This window comes from Neovison vison, chromosome 7, assembly GCF_020171115.1.
Source record: "Neovison vison isolate M4711 chromosome 7, ASM_NN_V1, whole genome shotgun sequence".
Lineage (NCBI taxonomy): Eukaryota > Metazoa > Chordata > Mammalia > Carnivora > Mustelidae > Neogale > Neogale vison.
The window spans coordinates 58,012,942-58,038,686 of record NC_058097.1 but is presented as its reverse complement, the minus strand read 5'-3'; the positions used below and the strand labels follow the sequence as shown (position 1 = coordinate 58,038,686).

Genomic DNA, 25,745 nt, shown 5'->3' with positions numbered 1-25,745 from the left:
TAAAATAAGGCGTAATGATTTTTGTACACTTAAAAGACTACGGTGTAGGGCGCCTGGGTGGCTCAGTGGGTTAAGCCGCTGCCTCCGGCTCAGGTCATGATCTCAGGGTCCTGGGATCGAGTCCCGCATCGGGCTCTCTGCTCAGCAGGGAGCCTGCTTCCCTCTCTCTCTCTCTCTGCCTGCCTCTGTCTACTTGTGATTTCTCTCTGTCAAATAAATAAATAAAATCTTAAAAAAAAAAAGACTACGGTGTAAACATAACTTCTATTATATATGTCCTGGGAAACCAAACACTTCGTTCGACTTGCTTTATCACAGGTGTAGAACCCAACCCACACCTCTTGTGTTGCTGGTGATGGGACAACCACATGGCCCTCGGGTACGAGCAGCAGCACGGGCAGAAAGGAGCCTTCCTGGAGCATCCATTATCGGGAAAATGCAGCAACTTCTTAGAAAAGGAGTCTTGACAACCTTCCCCCGCTCAGAACCCGGACAGGTGGAACAGAGATCCAACTACGCAAACCACATTCTCTCTCTCTTCTGCTCAGAGTGTAAAAGGGAAAGAGGTTCCTGCACAATAAATGTAATCTTTCCTCCGTCATTCACAGCAACAGATAAAAAATGCCATTTAGACACTGTAGACATTCATAGTCATCGCAGTCCACCCACACTGTCCCCTAACATGCAACATTTTCACCCAATGTTTTCATTCAAATCAGCACTGGATTTCTACTGTCAAACTCCCCAAACCTCAAAAAGCCATACGTGACGTTTTCATGAAATTCCCTTTGAATAATTGCTTACAGAACGGCCTTTTGTATCCCACAACTGCTACTGAACACAGAATGCAAAATTCCCAGCAGATTCACTGGCATAGCTTGTGAGACTATAAGGATTTTTTAAAGTGTTACTAAATAAAACAATTGTGTGTTCTAGAGAGAACTCAGAGCCCAAAGACTCTGTTGGGAAAAAGATTTTTTGTCTGTCACTGCTAATGAAGTACAAAGAGAGGAAATGTGGAGACGTTGAGAAACAGGAAGGCAGATGTTTGTGAGCAGAGAGCTTGGATTCATAATCAGGGTATCAGGGTTATCTAAAAGGACAAAATATTAGGGGCACCTGGGTGGCTCAGTGGTTAAGCCTCTGCCTTCGGCTCAGGTCATGGTCTCAGGGTCCTGGGATCAAGCCCCGCATCGGGCTCTCCACTCAGCGGGGAGCCTGCTTCCCTTCCTCTCTCTCTCTGCTTGCCTCTCTGCCTACTTGTGATCTGTCTGTCAAATAAATAAAAATAAAAAAATAAAAATAAAAGGACAAAATATTAGTTGAATGAGTGAAAAGAGTCAAACACACTCACCAGGATCAGGATGGTGCCTATGACTCTGGCTTCACAGAATAGAGTCACTGCTGAGAAGGTACTGACCCCTCTGTGAGTATCTGTCAAAGACAAGGACAGTGTGGAGTCAAGCCCAGACCATGAGGCTCAAGCACACGACACATCAACATCACAGATGCTGTCAGTTTTCTACACCTCCTTAAGCTTCTCAATTTGTCTGCAACAGCCCAGGGAAAATGCATACATTTCCCCCAATGCTTAGGTTTCTGCTTCTCTCATAGGAATGTCTGAAGAAAAGGGTGAGGAATTTCCAAGGATCCCAACTCTAATCTAAGTGGGAAAGACAACATTCGGATCTAAGCTGAAACTACTTTATCAACTTAGCATGCTAGAGGCTGATTTCAGTGACAAAGTCATCGTACCTGAAAACTTCTTCGTTCAGATAACAAACTGTTTCAGTTTAATAATAATCATAACAGCAAGTCTTTCATAATTGCAGAGCTATTTCATGTAGAATTATCATCACAGACTCAAACTAGTATCTATCAATTAGGAATTGAATAAACCCTCACAGAGTAGTAGGTTGCTGTGGACAGGATCAATAAACTTTCTCTGCTGCTCAAACTTCAGGTCATAATCTTGTATTAAAATATCAGAATGCTATCTGTAATTAGCTCTTCTTCCCCAACACTGGAACAAAAATTGTATGGAAGGGCGCCTGGGTGGCTCAGTGGGTTGGGCCTCTGCCTTCGGCTCTGCTCATGGTCTTGGGGTCCTAGGATTGAGGCCCACATTGGGCTTTCTGCTCAGAGGGAGCCTGCTTCCCCCTCTCTCTCTGCCTGCTGCTCTGCCTGCTTGTGATCTCTCTCTCTGTCAAATAAATAAAATTTTTAAAAAAATAAAAAAAATTTTTAAAAGATAAAACTGTATGGAAAATCAATCTGTGTGGTTATATACAAGATTTTTTTTAAAACTTAGAAGAATGGTATACAATTAAGAGGGGAGGTGGGAAAAGTGGAGTAAACAGGATGAAATTCCTTTTATACATTTATGATTAAATATTTTGAAATAAAATTCCCAAGAATAAAAAAGAGGCTTATATTCACAAATCAATGTTCACAGCATCTACTCATTATATAGCACAACACTAGGAACAAACTTCAACAGATGAGTAACCGAATAAATTCTTTAACACCCGTACAACGGAACACTACTCAGCGGTAGTAAGGAGTGAATGACTGACACATGCACGGAGCAGGATGGATCTCTCGCATGTTCGGTTTCATCGGAAACCCATGTTCATGTGCAGTTCATGAAACTACAGAGATGGAGAACGAATCAGTACTTTTCAGAGGACAGGGATGGGATGGAGGGTAAGCTGGTGTGAGTGCAAACAGCAGAAGGAAGTTTTGGTGGTCACAGACCAGTTTTCTATCTTGACTGCACTGGTGGTGATGGGAATCTCTACGTACGAGCAAATTACTGTAATAATACACACGTGCAGTTAAAAATGGCAACACCTGGGACGCCTGGGTGGCGCAGTTGGTTGGACGACTGCCTTCGGCTCAGGGCGTGATCCTGGAGTCCCGGGATCGAGTCCCGCATCGGGCTCCCTGCTCCATGGGGAGTCTGCTTCGCTCTCTGACCTTCTCCTCGCTCATGCTCTCTCTCACTGTCTCTCTCTCTCAAATAAATAAATAAAAAATCTTTAAAAAAAAAAAAATGGCAACACCTGAGTAAGATCTATAGCTGTCTAAGACATCATTTAGAGAGGCAGGGTGAAGGGAACATGGGACTTTCATACTACTTATGCAACTTCCTGTGAATCTATACTTAAGCTAAAAATAAATTATTACTGTGTATCAAACCTCAGGCCCTAACCCAAGTTAATTTTAACATTTATTCATTTGAGAGAAAAAGTGAGTGCAAGAGTCGGGGAGGGCGGGGAAGGCAGAGAGAGAGAGAGGGGAAGCAGACTCTCCACAGAGCAGGGAGCCCGGGTGTGGGACTTGATCCCAGGACCCAGAAAACATGACCCAAGCTGAAGGCAGACACTTAACCATATCACTGAACCATATGAGCCACCCAGGTACCCTGAGAGAGGTTAATTTTAAATTTAATGATATAACTCCTATTAAACACTGAATGATAGAGAACGTTTCACTAATGATGTGTGAAAATCAGCATATTCTCAAGGCACCTGGGCAGTTCAGTCAGTTGAATGTCCAACTCTTAATGTCCGGGGGGTCAGGAGACTGGGCTCCCTGTGAGCATGGGGCCTGCTTAAGATTCTCTCTCTCTCCCTCTGCTTATGCTCTCTTCTCTCTAAACAAAAATGAAAACAAAATAAAACAAAACCAAAGTTTCCTAATGTTATGTATCTACTTAGCGGTGTCCAGGTGTCCTTTATCAGCACACCTTTACAGATCTACTGTCCCCAAGTATCATCTTAATGTAAAGAAAACAGGGGCTCTGGAGGAACAGGCAAAATGGGTGAAGGGGAGTGGGAGCTACAGGCTTCCAGTTATGGAATGAGAAGTCATGGGGATGAAAGGCACAGCATCTGGAAACAATCAATGTGGGGGCGCCCAGGGGGCTCACTCGGTTAAGTGACTCTTGATTACGGTCCTGAGATCAAGCCCAAAGGGCTCCGCACTGAGCGGGGAGTCTACTTGATACATCTGCCCCCCAAGGTCCCCCCTAAAATAACCCTTTAATAAAAACGAATAGTCAGCAGTACTGTAGGAGTGTGGCGAAAGGCGGTACCACACGGGCTATCACGGTGAGCACTGTACAATGTAGAGAATCGCCGAGTGACCACACTGCACGCCCGAAACTAGTACAACACTGAACTAGTGCACCACTCTATGTTAAGTACACTGAACTAGTGCACCACTGTATGTTAAGTACAATCAAGTTAGTTCGCCCCCCCCCCTTTTTTAAAAGAACGCATGCATGAAACATGACATTTAGATTTTTGGCCTGCCTCAGCAAGTAGAAAGATGGAGTTAGCACTGGCTGAAATTGGGAAGGCCAGGGCCAGGGAAGGACTGCAAGGAAGTACAGGAGAAATTTTTGAACATGTGGGGTCTGTGACAGATACAGATCTGGAAGTTTTCTAGTATTTATACGGTGTGCTGTTTATAGTCACGACACTGCATGAGATCAGAAATGAGTGTGCAGTCTGAGAATTCAGAAATGACTAATGGGAAAATGAAAGACGGGAGAGGAAAAGAAATCGGGAATAAAAAACGTCAATTGTGGTAAAATCTTCTGAAAAGAACTTTACGCAAAATCTTAGAAGTCACCATTGGATTCAGGAGTTAGCTAATGACAATGGAGTTGTGAGGCTAACAAACCAAACTTGAATGAGTGGAGCACTACATAGGAATTGAGGTAATCGAGTGAGAGAAAAAAAATGCTCCTCAAAAATTTATCTTAAAAGTTTAGTTGTAAAAGTGGAGAGAGACAAATGGTAGAATAGGAAATATACTGGATCAACTAAGGAGAGGAAAGTATTTTTTTTTTTAAGATTTTTTATTTATTTGACAGGCAGAGATCACAAGCAGGCAGAGAGACTGGCAGAGAAAGAGGAGGATAAAGGCTCCCCGCTGAGCAGAGAGCCCGAGGCGGGGCTTGATCCCAGGACCCTGAGATCATGACCTGAGCCAAAGGCAGAGGCTTTAACCCACTGAGCCACCCAGGCACCCCAAGTATTTTTAAAAGGATAATAGTGTTGAGAGTGTTATTTTAAAAAGAGACTGCAAGGGGTTCCTGGGTGGCTCAGTGCCTTCAGCTCAGGTCATGATCACAGGGTCCTGGGACAGAGCTCCCTGCTCAGCAGGGAGCCTACTCACCACCCCACCCTCTCGCCTGAATCTCTAACTACTTGTGATCGGTCAAAAAAAAAAGGGCGGGGGGCGCCTGGGTGGCTCAGTGGGTTAAAGCCTCTGCCTTCGGCTCAGGTCATGATCCCGGGATCCTGGGATCGAGCCCCACATCGGGCTCTCTGCTTGGTGGGGAGCCTGCTTCCTTCTCTCTCTCTCTCTCTCTGCCTACTTGTGATCTGTCAAATAAATAAATAAATCTTTAAAAAAAAAAAAGAGAGAGAGAGAGATGCTGCAAAAGCAAGCGCACTGCGGGGCGCCTGGGTGGCTCAGTGGGTTAAGCCGCTGCCTTCGGCTCAGGTCATGATCCCAGGGTCCTGGGATCGAGGCCCACATCGGGCGCTCTCCTGAGCAGAGAGCCTGCTTTCCTCTCTCTCTCTCTCTCTGCCTGCCTCTCTGCCTACTTGTGATCTTTGTCTGTCAAATAAATAAATAAAACCTTTAAAAAAAAAAAAAAAAAAAGCAAGCGCACTGCAAGAGAAGTCAGTATCCTGAGATTTCATAAAGAACTAGTGCCCCCACGCCTGGGTGGCTCAGAGGGTTAAGATCCTGCCTTTGGCTCAGGTCATGATCCCAGGGTCCTGGGATCAACATCAACCCCGCATTGGGCTCTCTGCTCAGCAGGGGAGCCTGCTTCCTCCTCTCTGCCTACTTGTGATCTTTGTCAAATAAATAAATAAAATCTTAAAAAAAAAAAAAATAGAACTAGTGCCCCGAGATGTTAAGACATGGGCGGCATAGTAACTGACCCTAAATCAGAGGGGAGGAATCAGTTCTATTTTGGTAAAAGTAGGTCCATAATAAGACTTGAACGAACTGGGACCTCTGGATGGTTCAGCTGGTTAAGCATCTGACTTTGGCTCAGGTCCTGATCCCACAGTCCCGGGACTGGGTCCTGCACCAGGCTTCTTGCTCAGCAAGGGGCCTGCTGCTGCTGCCTGTGCCGCCCACGCCCACCCCCCCCCCCCCCCCCGCTTGAGTGCTCTCTGACTAATGTTAACAGAAGTTAAACCAATTGGTTTTATGTAAGAAAGCAAAAACTGTTTTCAAATGGTGATTTCTTTGTTCTTTGTGTTATGGGAGCAGAGTATCAAGGGACAGAGGGGAGTAATATTGGAAACATAATGAAATAACATTTAGATTTCCTGGACCTGCCAAAAGTTTACTGGATCTACTGAGTCAAAAGCTGAAACCCGAAGATGCAATTAAGAGAGAGAGAGAGAGGCTGCCAGAGCCAGGGACGTCTGCGCCCAGGGCTTGGGAAGTTCTAAGTGACAGATCTGCCGTGACTGGGCTCCTTATCTGAGAGTACTGAAATACTTACAATTATTAAGAGCATTTAGGGGAATAGGTCCTAGGTTTCCTGAATATTCCCCAACTACATGAAGTCAAGGTTGAAGATGGTGGCAACACTAAGACTAACAAGGAAATCGCTACTTGGGAGTCTTTCTAGTAAAGGGAACGGTAAGATTTTAGAACAGGAATAAGGCAACCCTGGATTTTTACATCTCTAAAGAGCAGGGAACGTGTGTGCGACCCGAGCTGGGGAGTGTGTAAGTCTCCTTCAAGCCAGCATCCCGCTCTGAGCAGAGAGCGGCTGGTGTGGAGGGGCGCTGGATGGAGCATGCAGCCTAGAAACAGAAGCAGGAATTACGCCTCCTGCTGCAAGCTGCAAACAGATGACAAGGCGCCATGGAGAGGGACTGCGCCCCTCTGAAACTGAAGTGGGCTTTACACACAAAGAAAAAGGCAAGATTTCCAAAAGCCTTTAGCCTTGTGGGTCTCTGATCACAGATTATGTATTTGGGAAAAGTACTTCTGTTTCACAAACGTATTCTCCTTAAAAGCAAATAGGACTACTCTGACACTGTCTAAGCAAACTTCAGATCTCTCTGCTGGAGTTTCTTTGTTCTCAAACAGCCGCATGAAATGCTTGCTGCAAGTCCTTTCAGGACAGCCCTATTTAAAACAGCCACTCTTTTTGGTATTTATGTTTTAATTTCCCAGAACACCAAATGCTGCAAAATGCACTCTAACGTACAGTTCGACATGTTTTGACAGCATAATCACAAACTCACCAACTAAAATAAATGTACAGAACAGCCCCATCTCTCCGCAAGTCCTCCTCCTGCTTTGCAGAAAGTCGTGCTCCCTACCCCCGTGTTCTGAAACCCTACGTGCTGTCTGCCTCAGGTTTTAGGCCATCTTTTCCAGGGCGTCTGGTAAGGGGAATCAAACAGGATACAGCCCTTCTAATCAAAACAATGAACTGGTTTTTGTTTTGTTTTTATGTATTTATTTGAGAGAGCATGCACTTGAGGGCAGAAGGAGCAGAGAGAGAAGGACAAGCAGACTCCACAGCGAGCACGGAGCCCAACGTGGGGCTCGATTCATGACCCTGACAGCACGATGAAGTCAGAATCAAGAGTCAGACGCTTAAACGACTGAGCCACCCAGGCGCCCCATACAACATCGCATTTGTGGGATGTCTGGGTGGTTCAGTCGGTTGGGCGTCTGCCTTCGGCTCAGGTCAGGATCCCAGGCTCCTGGGATCAAGTCCCACACTGGCTCCTTGCTCAGCAGGGAGCCTGCTTCTCCCTCTGCCTGCTGCTCCCCTTGCTTGTGCATGCTGTGTCTCCCCCTCTCCTGTAAATAAAATCTTAAAACAACAACGCATTTGTGATTCTCCCTTGTTTTGACAGGATCAGTAGTTCATTCTCTGTAATGCCAAGCAGGCTTCCATTGCGCAGATATACCCGGTTTATCGACTCCCCAGCTGCAGGATGCATGAATCATTTCCAGTTCCAGATATCGTGAATAGTCACAATAAACACTGTCTATAGCTTTTTGTTTCAACTTAGGATTCTGAGTTGTAATGTGTAAACATATAACTTAAAAAAAAAACTGCAAAAAAATATTCTTCAAGGTAGATGTACCTTTGTGCATTACCAGCAGCAAGTACCTGAGAATACCAATTTCTCCACCTCCATTTCCAGACAATTTCAGATCACAGAAAGGTGTCCCTGCAAACTGCTGTGGTTCCGCAGCAAGAGTGCTTGCTACGAGCACTAGTACGGAACCCTGCGTGATACTTTCGTGTGTATGTACATCTGCATGTTTGTGGGTAGGCAGGGAAAGGGAAGGGACAGGGAAGGGTACTGGTAGGTACTCCAAAAGCCGATCAAACGGTGTATCATAAAAGATTTGGTTGTTCTGACTCAAAGTAGTACATTTGCAGAACTACATCAAGGCCCCAGAATGTTTTCCAAGTCATTCCTAAGGTTTTCCCAATAGGCTGAAGCTAACTGGACACTTATTAGCCCGCACACCAGTACCGCGTGTGCTGTCAGGTCTCATCCTGTTTTATCCTACCAGCAGTCAGCTGAGTGATAAATGCCTACTTCTTTTTATCCATATTATGGAGAATAACCAGGGTTCTAAAAACAGCAAAACATGCTCACAGTGCTTTCTAGTATACCTTGAGTTCCCTGACAGAGCACAGGATACCCAGCTTCATGTGAGCTTCAGGTGAAGAACAAATAATTTTATAAGGCATACTGCATGGGACATAGAGTAAAAAAAAAAAAAGTTCACCTAGAATTCACATTTAACTGAATGTCCTGTATTTTTATTTCCTAAATCTGGCAACTCTAGCACTATTTCAACTATTGCTTAAACAATACAAAATTTACTATATTACAGTTCTGGAAGTCCAAAGTCCAAAAAGTCTCCCTGGTGTCAGCAGGGCTGACTTCCTTTCCAGAGGCTCTAGGAAAGAGTACATCTCTTCTCTCATTCCTCAGAGAGACTCCGCAGCTCTGGGCTCCCGGCCCTTTCCATCTCAAAGCCAGCAATGGCGAGCTGAGTTGTTCTCATCCCGCATCACTTGGATACTTTCTATTTTCTGCCTATCAGTTCCCCAACCAAGAACCCATTTGATCACACTGGGTAGGCTCAGGTAATCCAGCAACACCTCCCACTTCTAGGCCAGTTGATTAGCTCCCTTAACTCTACCCACTAGTACCTTCAGTCTCCTTTATTGTGTAATCTGACCCTTGAGACCAGATGTGTAAAGGCAACATTATCCTACTTATCCCGCTGGCTTAGAAAGTGTTGTTAACTCCCCAAACCCAGCACAAACGTTCCCTCTCATTAGGAACAACATTAGGGTCATAAGGATTTAGGAATATTTGGTGCTGGATCCTCCTTAGTCCCTCACAGTATGACGGTGACTCCAACAACTCCATCTTTTTAGGGGGTTTCTGCTGTATCCTTCACTGCATCACTGACACCATGGAACACAGGAAGAGAAAAAAGAAACCCTCTCTTCTTCAGGATTCTATGCTAGTAGCTACAGTTTCTCCCCCTTATTGCTTTCAACCTAACCATTCTCTTAAGATACTTTGTCTTGCTAGAAGTAAATGTATTTTTTATTTATCTGTATTTTTATGGTTCTGTGAAGCTATTATAAATGAACACATTTAAAGTGTACACCGTAGGGGAGCCTGGCTGGCTCAGTGGGTTAAAGCCTCTGCCTTCAGCTCAGGTCATGATCCCAGGGTCCTGGGATCGAGCCCCGCATTGGGCTCTCTGCTCAGCGGGGAGCCTGCTTCCCCCACTCCCTACCTGCCTCTCTGCCTACCTGTGATCTCTGTCTGTCAAATAAATAAATAAATAATCTTTTAAAAAATAAATAAATCAAGTGTACACTGTAGTGAGTTTTAACACAGATATATACCACTGAAACCATCACCACAATCAAGACAGGAAACATATTCATCACCATCCAAAATTTTCTCAGAACTCTTTCTACTACATATCCCTTACTCATTCAGCCACTATTCTCAGGAAACCACTGATCTCTTCTGTGATAATGGATTAGCTTACATTTTCGAGTCTTAAATAAACGGAACGCGGGGCGCCTGAGTGGCTCAGTGGGTTAAAGCCTCTGCCTTCGGCTCAGGTCATGGTCCCAGAGTCCTGGGATCGAGCCCCGCGTCGGGCTCTCTGCTCAGCAGGGAGCCTGCTTTCTCCCCTCTCTCTCTGCCTGCCTCTCTGCCTACTTGTAATCTCTGTCAAATAAATAAATAAAATCTTTTAATAAATAAATAAATAAATGGAACAATCCTTCTTCCACTCAGCATAAGTGTTTAGACTCATCTACGCTGGATATATCCATATTCTGTTCCTATTAGATCATGGATTTGTGCCCACAAATCCGTATGTCGAACCCCTAACCCCAATGTAACGGAAATAGAAGGTAGGGTATGGGGAGGTACTTCTGTTAGATTAGGCCATCTGGTTGGGACTCTCAAGATGACATTAGTGCTTTTATAAGAAATACCAAAGATGGGGCGCCTGGGTGGCTCAGTGGGTTAAGCCTCTGCCTTTGGCTCAGGTCATGATCTCAGGGTCCTGGGATCGAGCCCCGCATCAGGCTCTCTGCTCAGTGGGGAGCCTGCTTCCTCCTCTCTCTCTGCCTGTCAAATAAATAAATAAAATCTTTAAAAAAAAAAAACTACCAAAGACAAAGCAGGGGAATATGGCAGAGTAGGAAAAGGATGGCTTACCACCCACAGATGCACCTAGCCAACAACTACATACAACACAACTCACTGACAATGACCTTAAGACTAGAACACTTATTCCACAGCTGAATATAAAAAGCCAAACAGAGGGGGCCTGTGTGGCTTACTTGTTAGGCATGTGCCTACAGCTCAGGTCATGATCCCAGAGTCCTGGGATCGAGCCCCACATCAGGCTCCCTGCTCTGCAGGTAGCCTGCTTCTGTTCTCCCTCTCCCACTCCCTCTGCTTACGTTCCCTCTCCCATATGTCTCTGTCAAATAAATAAAATCTTAAAAAAAAAAAAAAAAAAAGCCAAACTGAGTAGGGTAGGAGGGGTTACAGATGTTGTGCAGAACCAAACACCCAGCATGGCAAGCCACAAGTGGGAAGGGTATCACAGGCACACAGGTCCTCCCTAAGGAGTAAGAGGCCCCATCCCCACACAGGGCACCTCCTGGCCCTGGGGACCTGCACAGGAAGATAGCCCCATAAAGTCTGACTTTGAAAATGAGCAGAGCTGAACTCTAAGATATCTGAAAATCAGCAGGGCTAAACTATGGTAACGGCAGAGCCAGAAGGCTATCAGAAACTGAGATTCTGTTTTTAAAGGGCCACCATACTGTAACACTCCATCTGAAAGCTAGCACAAAAGGCAGCAGCTTGAAAAGCACCTAGGTCACACGTGAAGATTTACTGACTCATTTTGGAACATGGGCCAGAGGAGCAAGGATCTGTAGAAGTCTTCTCAAGGAAAATGTGTGCTGGCGGAGACCATTCTTCCGGCATTCCTTCAGCCTAGCTGGCCGGATGCCTGTGGGAGCCAGATCTAACCCTCTCCCTCTACATTGCTAGCACTGCTCCCCCCACCCTAGAGTTCCCTTGCAAACCTGGCCCACCTAAGCTACCTATCCCCCAGCAGGTACCCCTCCCCCAAAGCAGCTCCTATGCTGCCGCAGAGCATGGGCACCCCCGGCTGGGACAGGCACCTCTCCAAAGAGACTCCTGCCCCAGGGAGGAGGGAATCCTCCCTCCCCCAGCACACTAGCAGCAGCTACAGCGAGGTCATCTCAGCCAGTCGCAGCAGGGGTCAGCCCCGTACACTAGAGGGCTTACAGGAGCCATGGCCGGTTACTGCAGACAGACGGGCTGCCAGCCAGCTCACCGACCCACATGCCCAGAACAGTCTCTGACCATTTACAAAAGAGCTTAAAAAGCACACTCAGGGGTTATACCCCACAGTGACTGGTTCTGGGGACTGGGGGGACTGCACCACTGGGACCCACAGAATGCCTTCTACATAAAGGTCACTACTTTCAAGACCAGGACCTGTAACTGACCTAATACATGCAAACAAACATTTAGACAAAACACAGACAGAGGAATATGTTCCAAATGAAACAAGACAAAACCTCAGAAAAGAGAACTCAATGAAACAATCTACCTGAGAAAGAGTTCAAAGTAATGGTCCTAAAGATGCTCACTGGTCTTGACAGAAAAGTGGATGAGTAAGACCTTCAATAAAGAGATAGAAAATATATGGGCACCTGGGTGGCTCAGTCAGTTATGCATCTGCCTTAGGTTAGGATCCCAGGGTTCTGGGATCGAGCTCCACATTGGGCTCCCTCTCCCATTCCCCCTGCTACTGTTCCCTCTCTTTGTTTCCCTGTCAAATAAATAAAATCTTAAAACAAAAACAAAAACCAAGGCCCATCTACATGCTGCCTACATCTATACGCTGCCTACAAGAGACTCACTTCAGACCTAAAGACGTACAGACTAAAAATGAAGGAATGGAAACACATATTCCGTGCACATGGAAGTGAAAATCAAGCTCGGGTAGGAATACTTATAATAAACAAAGTACAGTTTAAGACATGGATTGTAATAAAGAGAAAGAAAAGCACTGCATAATTATAAAGTTGACCCAACAAGAGGATATGACAATTTTAACTATCTATGCAACCAACAAAAGAGCACCTAAAAATATGAAACAAACATTAGCAGACACAAAGGGAAACTAACAGAATACAGTAATAGAAAAGGACTTCAACAGTCCATTCACATCGACGGACAGATCACCTACACAGAAAATCAACAAGAAACAGTGGCTTTAATCAATAAACCATACAGACTTAACAGACATATACAGAACATTCCATCCCCAAACAGAAGAATACACGTTCTTTTCAAATGCACATGGAACATTCTCCAAGTCAAATCACATATTAGGTCACAAAACAAGTCTCAATAAATTTAAAGACTGAAATCATATCAAGTATCTTTTCCAACCACAACAGTATGAAACTAGAATCAATTACAAGAAAAACAATGGAAAAAAACCACAAACACATGGAGGCTTAACACCACACTACTAAAGAGGAAGTCAAAGAAATAAAAAAGGAAATTGAAGCTGGAGACAAATGAAAACAAATACAAGACTTCAAAACCTTTGAGAGGAAACAAAAGCAGTTCTCAGAAGGAAGTTTATAGCAATAAAGACCTACCTCAAGAAGCAAGAAGAATCTCAATCTAACCTTATACTTAAAGTAACTAGAAAAAGAACAAAAACAAAAGTTAGTAGAATGAAAAAAATAATGAAGATCAGAATGAAAATAAATGAAATAGGGGGGCCTGGGTGGCTCAGTCAGTTAAGTGACTGCCTTTGAAGCTCAGGTCATGATCCCAAGGTCCTGGGATCAAGCCCCGCATTGTGCTCCCTGCCTAGCAGAGAACCTGCATTTCCCTCTCCCTGCTGCTCTGCCTACTTGTGCACTCTTTATCTGCCCAATAAATAAATAAAATCTTAAAAAGAAAAGAGGTGTGCCTGGGTGGCTCAGTGGTTGAGCCTCTGCCTTTGGCTCAGGTCATGGTCTCAGGGTCCTGGGATCGAGTCCCTCATCGGGCTCTCTGCTCAGCGGGGAGCCTGCTTCCCTCTCTCTCTGCCTGCCTCTCCATCTACTTGTGATTTCTCTCTGTCAAATAAATAAAAATAAAATCTTTTAAAAAAAATGCAATCTTTTAAAAAACTAAAGATTAAAAACCAATAAAAAAGGGCGCCTGGGTGGCTCAGCGGGTTAAGCCGCTGCCTTCGACTCAGGTCATGATCTCAGGGTCCTGGGATTGAATCCCGCATCAGGCTCTCTGCTCAGCAGGGAAACTGCTTCCCTCTCTCTCTCTCTCTCTCTGCCTGCCTATCTGTCTACTTGTAATCTCTCTCTGTCAAATAAATAAATAAAAATTTAAAAAAAAACAAAACAAAACAGGGGCACCTGGGTGGCTTAGTGGGTTAAAGCCTCTGCCTTTGGCTCAGGTCACGATCCCAGGGTCCTGGGATCGAGCCCCGCATCAGGCTCTCTGCTCAGTGGGGAGCCTGCTTATTACTCCTCTCTCTCTGCCTGCCTCTCTCTCTGCCTACTTGTGATCTGTCAAATAAATAAATAAAAATCTTTTTAAAAAAATAAATTAAATTAAAAAAACAATAAAAAAAGATTAAAGGAACCAAGAGCTGGTTCCTTGAAAAGATAAAGTAAATAAACTTTTAGACAGACTCATCAAGGCAAAAAGAGGACTCAAATAATCAGAAATGATCAAGAACTTATGGGCACCTGGGTGGCTCAGTTGGTTAAGCGACTGCCTTCAGCTCAGGTCATGATCCTGAAGCCCAGGGATCGAGTCCCACATCGGCTTCTTGCTGGGAGTCTGCTTCTCCCTCTGACCCTCCCCCTTCTCATGCTCTCTCATTCTCTCTCTCTCAAATAAATAAATAAAATCTTAGGAAAGAAAGAGGCCTTACAACTGACACCACAGAAATATAAAGGATTAATTATATACCAACAAACTGGACACCCTAGAAGAAATGGATAATTTCCTAGAAAAATATAACCTTCCAAGACCGGATCACAACAAAATAGGAAATTTGTACAGACTAGTTACTAGTCACAAAACTAAATCAGTAACCAAGAAACTCCCAACAGGGGGCGTCTGGGTTGCTCAGTCAGTTAAGCACCCAGCTCTTATTTTGGCTCAGGTCACAATTTCAAGGTCATGAGAATGAGCCCTACATTGGGCTCTGTGCTGGGTGTGGAGCCTGCTAAGAGTCTCTCTCTCTTCCCCTCCCTCCGCCAGCCCACCCCTACAAACAATCCGCAACTCCCAACAAACTTCAAGTCCAGGACCCAAATGATGTGGGAAACAGGCAGAAGAAAAATGTCCTTACCCACTTACAAGCCCTTGAAACAGGCACAGTGACATTCCTCTAGGGACTCAACTGCCTCCACCTTAACACTTGGCAAAGGGCAAAGGGCAATCATAGCCTGACCAACCCCCTACCACCCCCAACCAGGATCCTGCAAGTCTACTTTAACAATTCCTTTGGAAGCTTCCTGTATCTCTAAACCCTCCAAGATGCGCACTGACAATCATTCCCAAGCATTTGACCCACTGATATACATCTAAAGAATCTCATAACAAAGGTTTTATTACTGATAATGAATCACCTTTTTCCCAAAAACAGCTAGCCCCTCAAGGTCCTGGAAACCTTGCTCCCAAAATTCCTCAGAGACTTACGCCATCCCTGACCCCCTCCCAACTTGCAAGCATATAATGGACCACTCCTCACAGTCCCTGGGCAGCAGCTCCTTCTGCCCACAGGTCCTGTCCTCGTGCTTTAATAAACTAGCATTTTGCACCAAAGATGTCTCAAGAATTCTTTCTTGGTCATTGGCTCTGGACCTTATTCACCCCACCAAACCTCACCTATGTTCTAAGACTTCATCACAGTGGCTTCACAAGTGAATCCTACCCAACATTTTTTTTTTTTTTTTTTTAGTATTTTATTTACTTTACAAGTAGGCAGAGAGAGGGAGAGAGAAAAGGAAGTATGCTACCTGCTGAGCAAAGAGCCCGATTCGGGACTCGATCCCGGGACCCTGAGATCATGACCTGAGCTGAAGGCAGAGGCTTTAACCCACTGAACCACCCAGGCGCCCGTACCAAACATTTAAAGAAGAGTTAGCACCGATCCTTCTCAAAATACTACAAAAATATAGAAAAGGAATTCTTCTAACTTCATTTCTTTAAGTTAGCCATTACCTTGGTATCAAAACCAGAAGACACACTACAAAACCAGAAGATTACAGACGGTGCAATATCCCTAATGAACACAGATGCAAAAGCCTTCCAACAGATTACCAAACTAAATTCAACATACATTAAGAATATCATTCAGGGGCGCCTGAGTGGCTCAGTTGGTTGGACGACTGCCTTCGGCTCAGGGCGTGACCCTGGAGTCCCCGGATCGAGTCCCGCATCAGGCTCCCAGCTCCATGGGGAGTCTGCTTCGCTCTCTGACCTTCTCCTCGCTCGTGCTCTCTCTCACTGTCTCTCTCTCTCAAATAAATAAATAAAATCTTTAAAAAAAAAAAAAAAGAATATCATTCAATCCCCCAACGAAGTGGGATTTATTTCAGGAATGTAAGTGATGAGGGAGCAGGAGGCTGACTGAAGACAAAGCAAAAGCTGGCACCTTGCACCCCCTCTCCATCCGCTCCCCTCCCCTTGGTAATGTGTGTGGCATTCCTCAGGCACCCCTGACTGCCATAAACAATAAGCAAATAGTTAACTTGCAAGGATCACAATCCTGCAAGACAGGAGTCTCAAGCCTGTTTCCCACATCATTTGGGTCCTGGACTTGAAGTTTGTTGGGGAGTTGTGGGTTGTTTGTAGGGGTGGGGTGGCGGAGAGAGGGGAAGAGAGAGAGACTCTTAGCAGGCTCCACACCCAGCACAGAGTCCAATGCCGGGCTCATTCTCAAGATCTTGAGATAAAGTCTCAAGGACTCTTTACAAATGTCCTAAATCTCACTAACAAAGACGATTGATAGCAGGATTATGACATCCCACCAAAAAGTCTCCCAACCATCTTAATGTTAATGGCCGGCCTAAAGACAACATCAAGGGCAAGGCCTCTGGTATCCTGGCACCTTGTAGGTCCTCTTTAGCATATGAAAACTCAGTTGAAACCTCCTTTTCCCTCACCTTCCCCCAACCGCAAGGTACATAACCTGCCATCCCTCACAACCCGGGGAAGCAGCTCTTCCTGCCCACAGGTCCTGTCCCCGTGCTTTAATAAACCACTATTTTGCACCAAAGATGTCTCAAGAATTCTTTCTTGGTCATTGGCTCCGGACCTCAGCCCACCAAACCTCACCTAGGTTCTAGAACTTCATCATAAGGATGATTCAGTATCTGAAAATCAATCAATGTAACACAACATAATAACAAAATGAAGGATAAAAATCATATTATCATCTCAATAGGTGCAGAAACGGCATTTGACAAAATTTAACATTCATAATAACTCAATTAAGTGGGTTCAGAGAGAAATACCTCAACATAATAAAGGCCATGTTTGAAAAAAATGACAGCTAACATCATATTCAATGGTGAAAAGCTTCAGCTTTTAAATAAAAGCTTTTTTAAATAAATAAAATCTTTAAAAATAGTGTTGGGAAAACTGGGTAGCTACCTACTGTAAGGGCCTATTTAGAAACTGTCTCTGCCCTCCTTCCCCCAGGGGATTTACTTGGAGACAAGTCCCGGAAACCAGCTTCAGGTAACAAAGCCCAGATACAAAGGTGGGTCAGGCCAGGTGCAGACATAGATCAGTGGGGGGTATGCATACTGTCTCCCTGGTTACCAAGGAGTATGGGCCCCGCCCTTTGGGAGCCTTTTTGGCGCCAATCCCAATCAAGGTGTAATAGGCTGGGTCAAATGTCTACTAGGGTAAATTATAACTCAATTGGTCACCTAGAATCACTGTGAAGTTTCCTGTGTGTGTTACAATCTCATTGGCCACCTGTTCTTGGCCAGGCCAGACCGCATGGCCTTCGCCCTTAAAAGCTTGTCTGTGCACCTCTCTTGTAAGAGGTGCGTCCCCGAACTTTGGGTTAGATTCTTGATGCTTGGCGCGAAATAAAGCTTTGTATGACCTTCGCTTTGTATCAGTCTTGCTCCTTTAATCCCAGACCCATTATTGGGGCATAACACTACAAAAGAATGAAACCGGGCCACTTTCTTAAACCATCCACAAAAATAAGCTCAAAATGGATTAAAGACCTAGACGTAAGTCCTGAAACCATATGACTAAAAGAAGACATATGCAGGAATTTCTTTGACATCAGCCTTAGCAACACTTTATTCTAGATATATCTCCTCAGAAAAGGGAAATAACAAGAATGAATTGGGACTACATCAAAGTAAAAAAATGACGCATAGCAAAGCAAGCCATCAACAAAACAAAGAGGCAACCTACTGAATTAGAAAAGATATTTGCTAATATATCCAATAAGGGGTTAATATCCAAAATATATGAAGAACTCACACACCTCAACACCAAACCCCCCCAAACAAGCCAATTAAAAATTGGTAGAAGACGTAAATGCACATTTTTCCAAAGAAACATACAGATGGCTAACAGATATGAAAAGATGCTCAACATCCCTAATCATCAGGGAAATGCAAATCAAATCCACAATGATTTATCACCTCATACCACTCAAAACGGCTAGTATCAAAAAGACAACTCTTGTGCATTGTGTGTGTTTGGGAGTTGGGGGGGATATGTAAAGTGGTGCAGCCACTCTGGAAAACAGTATGGAGGATACCTAGAAAACCAAAAATAGAAATATATACGATCCTGTGAATTGTGTAAGACTGATGATTCACAGATCTGTACTCCTGAAGCAAATAATATATCATATATTAGTAAAAAATAAATACAAATAAAATAAATACTTTAGTACTTAAAAAAAAACACACAAAAGAAAAGGAAATATATACAAAAAGAAAAAAGAAATATATACGATCCAGTAATTCCAATTCTGCCAATTCCAATTCAGGGTATCTGCCGGAATAAAATGAAAACACTAATTCAAAAAGATATACACATCCCTGTTTACCACAGCATTATTCGCAATAGATAAAATATGGACCCAGGCTAAGTGTCCACTGATAGATGAATGAATAAAGATGTGAGGTGTCTGTGTATATATGCACCCAAGAGTGTATTACTCAGTCATTTAAAAAAATGAAATCATGAGGCGCTTGGCTGGTTCACTGGTAGAGCATGTGACTCAATCTCCAGGTCATAAATTCAAGTCTCACTTTAGGCATGGAGATTATTTAAAAAAACAAAACAAAACATCTTGCCATTCAAAACAACATGGATGGATCTAAAAGGTATTATGCTAAGTGACATAATAAATCAGAGAAAGACAAATATAGGATTTCAGTTATGTGTGCAATCTAAAAAACAGAAACAATCAAGCAACAGCAGTAATAAGTATTTATTTTTAAGTAAGCAGTACTTATTTTTATGAATAAAAACGGAGCCTACTGAGCAGGGAGCCTGATGTGGGGCTCAATCCCAGGACCCTGGGATTGTGACCTGAGCTGAAGGCAGATGCTTAATGACTGAGCCACCCAGGTGCCCCTTAATTTTAATGATTTTAAAAGTGCACAGTGGTTAAGTCATTATGGGTTTAACTTTTCTTTTTTTTTTTTAAAGACTTTATTTATTTATTTGACAGAGAGAAATCACAAGTAGGCAGAGGCAGGCAGAGAGAGAGAGAGGGAAGCAGGCTCCCTGCTGAGCAGAGAGCCCGATGCGGGACTTGATCCCAGGACTCCGAGATCATGACCCGAGCCGAAGGCAGCGGCTTAACCCACTGAGCCACCCAGGGGCCCTAATTTTTCATTTTAATAATGACCCTTTCCAATATCTTTTTATGTAACTTTTGCCATAACTTCCTTTGGAAATATCTGTTCACATTTTTTGCTTGTTCCTTTAAAAAATTATAACTATCTATATTCCTTATTTTAGATATTTGTCCTGTTGGTATCTTTTGCAAATAAAGTCCCAATCTTCTGCTTCTGGGCCTGCCATAATGCATATACTGGTCAGTTGGCTGGTATCCCGTAAGTCCCTTAACAGTGACTCCTCTGCCTCGACAATTTCAAATGACCTGTCTTCAAGTTTACAGATTCTTTATTCTACCTGATCAAGTCTGCTACTGAACCCCTCATAAATTTTCTAGAGTAATTGTTGTATTGTTCAGCTTTAGAATATCTGGTTTGTTCTCTTTTACAGTTTCTATCTCTGTTGATATTCTTACATTGTCCATGAATTGTTTTCTGATATTGATTTCTGTGTTCTCTTAAGTCACTGAGCATCTTTAGGACAGTTGTTTTAAATATCTGTCAAGTAATTCAGAGGCCTACATTTTTATAGGGCTAGTTTCCAGGTTCTTTCGATTGAGCCATGTTTCCTTATTTCTTTGTATGCTCTGCATTCTTTTGTCAAGATCTGGGCATCTGAAAAAACAGCAAACACTTCCAATCATTGAGAACTGTGCCTGTGCAGGGGAAGACCTTCACTAATTCCCTAGCTCAGAAGTTCTGGGGTCACTCAAATCTCTTCTATGAATGCATATTCCCTGGGCTGTGTCTGTTAACTACAGCATATATGATCGCCTTTAAGTATCTCAAGTTTCCTGGAGAGGCTCTTTCTTGCTTCTTTTTAGAAGCCACAGCCACTTCCTGCCCCACAGAACAGGACAAGTATCTCCCTGGCCTCATGTTACCTACTGCATGGTATCCAGAAAGGTCTTTGTAAACCCAGTCAAGACCCAACTGATCCTCTGATGAGCCTCACGGTCAGAGGCAGCTCTGAAGCCTGCTATGTAGTTCTCCCTGCTTAAGTCTGTTTCCTGCAACAACCACCACAGCCCAGAATGACCTGCAGATTTCAGATACCCCTGGCCTCTTCCCATTTCTGTGCTGCACTTGCTGTGCCTTCTGCAGTCAGAACTTTTTCCTCTTTTGACTTAGTCCTTCGTTCAAAGTGCAGCTCCACCAGTCACCCACCTGAGTCACAAAAGTTCTCACAGATTTGCCACTAACCTAATCCTCCAGCCTGAATGAAATATCCCAGGCCCCACCAAAGTTGCCACAAAATCCACGAAGTCCTTTGAGTGAAATAAACACTAGCTCCAAGGACTGAGTATTAATGTGCCAACTCCTATGCCTCTCTATCCATCTCATGTCCACTCTTCTACTAGTACTCTTCATCGGCTCTGAGTCTACCCTGTCCTTGACATTTTCACCCTTTGTGCCACTTATTTCACTAAGTTAAGTATGTGAAAACTCAAAGCCATCAACCAGATATCCAAGCAAGAGGCCCACTTCTCAGCCACCACCTTTCCTTTCCTAGTCTGAAAATGGTTTTACCATCATTATCTAGAGATTGCACCTCCCAAATATAACTCACCTACCTGGACATATACGGTTGCCACCATATGTTGGATGTTTCCATCCTGAACCCCTCCCCAGAATTCCAGATGTGGGTGTCTGGCTGCCTACTTGATGCTCTCACTCACTGGTCTCTGAAACACCTCAGACCTTAAAACAGCCAACAGAAAGTTACTGATATGATATCCCCAGTTAAAATTACTCTATGATGAATTTCCCCTTATCTGCTGGAATTTTCATCCTTCCTGTTGTTTAAATCAAAACCTTTGGGTCCGGGGCGCCTGGGTGGCTCAGTGGGTTGAGGCCTCTGCCTTCAGCTCAGGTCGTGATCCCCCTGTCCTGGGTCGAGCCCCGCATCTGGCATCAGGCTCTCTGCTGAGCAGGGAGCCTGCTTCCTCCTCTCTCTCTGCCTGCCTCTCTGCCTGCCTCTCTGCCTACTTGTGATCTGTCAGATAAATAATAAATCTTTAAAAAAGATTTGGGTCATCTCCAAGTCCTGTGCTTCACTTTCTCACTGTTCAAAAAAAAAATGTTTATGCCCCCCCAAATTTGTATTTTGACACTCTACACCCCCCACAACTAAACTGATGGTATTAAGAGCTGGGACCTTTGGGTGGAAATTAAGAAGGAGGTCCTCACTAGACACAAAACCTGACTATGTAAGCATCCTGATCTCGGACTTCTTGCCTCCAGAACTGTGAGAAATAAATTTCTGAAATTTATAAACTGCCGAGCTTGTGGGATTTTGTTATACAGCAATACTAAGAGACCAATCATGTGACTTCCCTTGCACATCAGGAAATCCAATTGACTCTTAATTAAAAACTGATCCACAGTCCAGCCACTTCTAAGCCACCACTCTGTCCCATGAACCCTCAACTGGACCACTACAGTGGACTCCACCCTAGTTTTCCTTCCTCTTCCCTCATCCTCACAATCTGTTCGCTACCATGCAGGCGGAAGAAGCCTGTTAAGACCTGGCTAAGAACATCTCCCTTCTCGAACCCAAAGTTCCTATCACCTCCATTACAGGTTACCAAATTCTCAGGCAGCCATTCCGGTCCTGAATCCCATCTTAATGCTCCCACCTGAAGGAAAGGGAAGCTATGGTTTCCTTAATGCTCCCAGATTACCTCCACAAATGTTTTTACAGTCCTGTATTGAGATAACCTTTCCATACCTGTTTATATCAGGTGTCCCAAATGGAAATACCCCCCATATAATTCCCCATATGGACCCAGGGCAGAGGCTTGGGGTTTCCCCAGGGTCCCTAGACCCAAGGTCTGGAAGAATGGCACGTAGTCCCTGCTCACTATAGTGGAGAATACAGGAGTGGGAATAGGAGCCAGTGAGAGACTAGGACACCCTACACATACTTGTGTATGTTCCAAAAGCGCGTCTGTAGCCGTGTTTTAACCGGCAGGTTACAGATGAATACAAGTCGGGTTTCAGTGGGCTCAGACTCTTCTGTGTACCCATGCCTGGCCGGTAAGCGAGTGAATTTATGACTGGAGTCTACCTTTTATGTCTCAGAGTTTCGTCTTACTAGCTCTGTGTCCTCGAAAAAGGAGTCAACCTCCTAATGCCTCAATGTCTCCATCACTCTCCTTCCGTCTATTTTTCCAATCAATAGCCTTCGAGAAGCCTTAAAACCCTAATGTCATTCGTGTCGCTCCTTTGTTTACAATTATCCACAGCTGCCAGAGTCCCGAGCACGCAGGCAGCACCCTCGGCCTGCTCCTCCAGGTGAGACTCCGCCTCAAACACTGCTCCCCTCAGGCACAACCACCCCCAGCTGTCCCGAATGTTCCCAGCTCAGCGGCACCTACACGCCTTTGCAGAGGTCGGTTCCTCTGCCTGCAACACTCCCCCACACCTAATCACAACAGTGAAATTAAACGCTCCCCACAACTAATCACCAGTGAAACGAAACAGGGAAGCTGAGATGTCATGTTTATTCAGTCATTGTCAGAAACGGGACCCCACCTACTAGTGCCTCGTTATCCTAAAGTGACGTGGAATGTCAGGACATGAGCCGGCGCCCCTCAACCGGAGCTTTAGGATCTGGGTGGCGATGAGGGGCGGAAAACGCAGCATTTACCTGAGCCGGGTCCCTCAACGTGACTGCCGCCATCCGGGCCTGTGGGCGAAGCGGGGCCGGGAGCGGGCAGGCGGTTCCTATACCGGCCGTGGTGCGGGGCACCCCGGGCAGCGTCGCCTCGCCTCAGATCCGCCTCTGTATGGCGGGGTCAAAGACTCCTCTGACTCCTTCTCTTGCAAGTCACCTCGCACACACCCAGCGCTCCGGAACTTCTGCCCGGATGAACACAGGGGAGAAGCCAAAATGACCGCCCGGAGGAGGACGCCGGAAGTCCCGCCCCGCGTTCGGTGTCACACACAGAAGACGCCTGTTGTGAACCTTCATTGGTTTAGCGAGGCGGCCGCTAGGCGCGGAGCATACAGGGTAATGTAGTTCCCACGGATTCAAACGCCGTGGGTAAGGGTGCTCGGCAGCCCACCCCCAGACAATTTTCGACCCAGGAGCTGCGTTGGGAGATGCCGTCTTTGAATCCAAAAGATTAGAAGGGTCTTTGTCTCTTCTTAAAGAAGGAGAACTGGGGGCGCCTGGGTGGCTCAGTGGGTTAAAGCCTCTGCCTTCGGCTCGGGTCATGATCCCAGCGTCCTGGGATCGAGCCCCGCATGGGGCTCTCTGCTCAGCGGGGATCCTGCTTCCTCCTCTCCCTCTGCCTGCTTCTCTGCCTACTTGTAATCTCTGTCTGTCAAATAAATAAATAAAATCTTAAAAAAAAAAAAAAAAAGAAGAAGGAGAACTCAAGTTTTGGGGGGAGTGTTGTGTGTTGCTTGTGGCTGTTCACCCAAGAGTGCAGGGACGTGTTATTCCGGATGAAGCTCCGCTTGCTCCCAGAAGCTAAACATATTTCATATATTCCCAAAGGCTACAGATTCAAATACGCTAACCATCCGTAGTTATGCAGGCTCAACACGTCACGTTGCAATTCAAATCCATACACTACCAAGTCAGTGTTAGACTTGGTTTTATCAGTCGCTCTATGTTTGATCAGGGACGACAGAAAAAAACAGACTGGGTCTTGACAGAAATTATTGAACAGGGATGTTGGAATACCCCTAAGCAGGAATACAAAGCTGATCTCTGTAATTACCACAGAAGGTATTTCCCTTGACTGTACAGTAAATTACTGTGTTCAACTTAGCAACACGTGTATCTATTTAGTATCTCCTTTTGGATAGACGAAAGTCACTACCTTTTGGAAATCCGACATCTTTCTCAACAACAGAACTGTGCAAGACATGCTATTCTGATAGCGGACGGTGGCTTCAGGGTTTACAGGTGTTAGTATATGAAAAGGGTGCTCTGATTTCCAAAATGCAGAAGGTAACTTAAATCTCTGTGCTCACCTCATTACTGGAAAGTGGTTATCATTTCCCTGGCGATTACAGGGAGTTTTCTTTTTTTATACTTTTTATTTTATTTTATTTTATTTATTTGACAGAGAGAGAGATCACAAGTAGGCAGAGAGGCAGGCAGAGAGAGAGAGGAGGAAGCAGGCCTCCTGCTGAGCAGAGAGCCTGATGTGGGGCTCCATCCCAGGACCCTGTGATCATGACCTGAGCCCAAGGCAGAGGCCTAACCCACTGAGCCACCCAGGCGCCCCTACAGGGAGTTTTCTGCATGAGGAATTGACATTATCTGAGAAAAACAGCTATAAAATGCAAATTACACAAAGCTACTGACAATGGCTCTATAATGATTCAGAGATTGTGTCAGAAAATGTCTCAGTGGAAATACCAGTGAATGATAAAAATGTGAAGATCTTAAGAGAAATTGTAGCAGTGATGTCTGAGAAAAGATATAGTTAAGCTGAGTATGTGACTTAAACAATCATTCTGATGACTTTGTCTCCTGAATTTGATTCTTATCCATTCCTGAAAGTAAGTGATACCAACATTCAGGGAAAGCTAACAGGGACGTTAGGAATACTTCGACTTGTAAAAATATAAAGGGAAGCTAAAGTGTCTTGCTTATTCACTGTTCTAACAAATAATCAATGAGTGTTTGGCTTCAAGAACTTATTGTAGATGCAAAGGAGACATCTGGACACAACGGGAGAAAGACTCCTTCCCTCCTGGGGGTTATATTATATACAAGGAAGTCACAGAATTCATGAAAGAAGAAATCCTAAATTATCTAGCATCTTGGAATGTGGTAGGCACAATGGAGGAACATAACGTGAATGTGCTTAGAAGTATGGTCTGTATATTACATAACCTGTACAGATCCCTTCTTTTTTAGTATCAGTTAAAAATCCTGCAGATTTAGAGGTGACTCCTGCTATTGTGAGAAACACTGTGACCTGGTCTACAAAAACCACAACAGTACAATGGAATGTTATATCAGAATCACCTGGAAAATTGTTAAAACATAGATTGTAAGGTCTTGATCCACAGAATCTGTTTCACTAGGCCAGTTTCTGAAATGAGAACAAGCATTTCTAACAAATCACTGGGTGACACGAATGGTAAAGGTCTAGGAATTAAACTTGGAAACCAGATTTTGATGAAAAATGAGGCTGCCTAGATTCAGGCCTTGCAGTCTGCCACAGTGAAGAAT

The 25,745-nt window shown here is 44.5% G+C and overlaps 1 protein-coding gene across 1 annotated transcript in view; it reads right to left on the bottom strand.

Moving 5' to 3' along the window:
- LOC122912108 (zinc finger protein 211-like) overlaps positions 1–23,443 on the bottom strand; it is a 28,984-nt gene extending 5,541 nt beyond the window's left edge. Inside the window, exons 1-2 of the mRNA XM_044257469.1 lie at positions 23,196–23,443; positions 1,355–1,434 (exon numbers count right to left, since the gene is read on the bottom strand). The gene's annotated coding sequence lies outside the window, so the exon portion shown is untranslated. The remainder of the gene's footprint in view (positions 1–1,354; positions 1,435–23,195) is intronic.
- Between the last annotated feature and the right edge of the window lie 2,302 nt (positions 23,444–25,745).